We start from the raw sequence: 2,290 nt of genomic DNA, 5'->3' as shown, positions 1-2,290 counted from the left end.
TTTGTTTAATTTCCACATATTACACATGAATACCACGGGTCAATACCATGAATTTTTATAAACCTAGAGCTCAAAAACCACTAATAACTTGACCCAGTCAAATTTATATACACTTTATATATCTCTGTATACAAGCTAAGCGAACAATAGATTTCCTCGGTAAATAGATTTCCTCTGTTTGGTTGAACTGGTTAGTGACAATTTACCATGGCTTTTGTCGCATCAATGTTGTCCAAGCGCAAATCCACTGTGAGCATCCTCTTTGTCTTAGGTTTCTTGATGGCAATTGAGAGAATCAATGGAGATCCAGATGCGTTGCAGGACATCTGCGTAGCAGATACCAAGCCCTCTGTTTTTATCAATGGAAGGCCCTGCCTAAATCCCAATCAAGTTTCTGCTAAACACTTCATGACTTCAGACCTGCGCAACCCAGGGAACATATCCCAAAATCCCTTAGGAGCTAGCACCGTTGCGGCATCTTCACTGAACATGCCAGGCCTCAACACTCTTGGATTAATGATGGTTCGCGTAGACATGGCTGTTGGAGGGGCATTTCCTCCTCATGTCCATCCCAGAGCCAGCGAAATTGTCTATGTAGTGCAAGGGACTGTATCATTTGGCTTCGTCGATACCTCTACTAACAGACTCTTCTCTCAAAAGCTTGAAACGGGCGATGTGTTCGTGGTCCCTAAAGGAACCCTGCACTACGCTCAAAACGTGGGAACAAATAATGCGTTTATATTGGTCGCGTTCAACAGTCAAAATCCGGGGTTTTTAATGGTCCCCTCCGCCTTTTTCGCTTCCAGTCCGGGCATTCCCCAAGAAGTCTTGGCCAAATCATTCTCCATTAGTTTACAGGAGGCGGAGCAAATCAGAAAGGGTCTGGGAGGCACCTGAAACAGTCATACGTAATACTTCCGCTACCCGTGTTTTGCAATAAGCTGTGTGAATCATGCATCTCTACTATGTAGTGTTTTTTAACCCTAGAAATATGTTATTTTCAAATATGTTGAATCGAGAAATATGTCATTTTAAATGATTTTACAGTCTATTAATGGAAAGTCGTTCCATACATCTTCCACCTTGGATTCCTTTTTCATCTTGCATCAAAAGAAGAGTTTACCAAGTGAATATTTTCTATAACCATTTCTGTCAAGTTGTGATCCGAACCAAGTTGATTGTATTTTCTATTACCTCTTTTATTCCCATAGCTCACTTAACCATCCCCTATAGCTTAAATGATCTTGGATAGGTTCCAATGGTAATCAACTTTCCAAACTATATATCTCAAGTAATGGATCTTATTATAATGAAAAGAATGTGTGCTGAAAATATTACCATATAATCAACGCTCTTTTAGCCTTTGTAGTAGCAATATTAGGTGTTGCTAATGCTATTCTATTCACTTCTAATACTTTGTAAAGATATCAGTCATTAAGAAAAATGAAGGTAGTTGTAAAGATATCCTTCATTAAGAAAATGAAGGTAGTTGATGCATTTTCCATTGTAAATAGCATTAATACAAAGTCAATGTCCATAAATGGTTTTAAAACTTAATTATTTTGCTTATCTAATGACAATGTGAGATATTGGCTTCACTTGGTCAATTTTTTATATATATTATAGTAGATGATATTTATACCTCAGAATCTCAACTAGAATGAGGAGTCTTTGGTACTTGTCTCACTTAAGGAAAAGATTTGGGATGTGTGCATAGGAGCACTAGTAGAAGTATAAAGGAAAGTTGGCTAAACATAAGCGCTCAAAATGTAGAAAATAGGGAAAGATGTTAGGCTTATATTGTGGGCTTTTTCCCATGGTAATAATTACTGCCCATAGTAAAATTTGATGTTCTCGCATAATTGATCTATATTATGATGATAAGTTGTGATAGTTGTAATCTCATGCAAACTTCACATAAATAATGAAAGCTAATGTATTTAATATGGATAATATGGGTATACATAGATTTTCTACTCGGACTAAATAAAGACTAATGACAAGTGTAGAATCTACATCCCCTTCATCACTACAAAGTTGTCAAGGTTTTGGATGATGTTGTTTGATGTTCTTGCATAGTTGATCTATATTATGATGATAAGTTGTGATAGTTGTAATCTCATGAGAAACTCACATAAATAATAAGAGATAATGTATTTAATATGGATAATATGGGTATACCTAAATTTTCTATTTGAACTCAATAAAGACTAATGACAAGTGTAGAATCTACATCCCCTTCATCACTACAAAGTTGTCCAAGTTCCTATAGTCCATCATCATCTATGCT

At 36.3% G+C, this 2,290-nt stretch overlaps 1 pseudogene; it reads left to right on the top strand.

Annotated features, from left to right (window-relative positions):
• Positions 1-207: 207 nt before the first annotated feature.
• LOC149185946 (germin-like protein 1-1 pseudogene) lies at positions 208-897 on the top strand (annotated as a pseudogene).
• Positions 898-2,290: the final 1,393 nt, after the last annotated feature.

Source organism: Pinus tabuliformis, chromosome 3_1 (assembly GCF_031772625.1).
Source record: "Pinus tabuliformis cultivar Carrire ecotype Pingquan chromosome 3_1, CPIR1, whole genome shotgun sequence".
Taxonomy (NCBI): domain Eukaryota; kingdom Viridiplantae; phylum Streptophyta; class Pinopsida; order Pinales; family Pinaceae; genus Pinus; species Pinus tabuliformis.
This window is presented reverse-complemented; position numbering and strand designations above follow the sequence as displayed.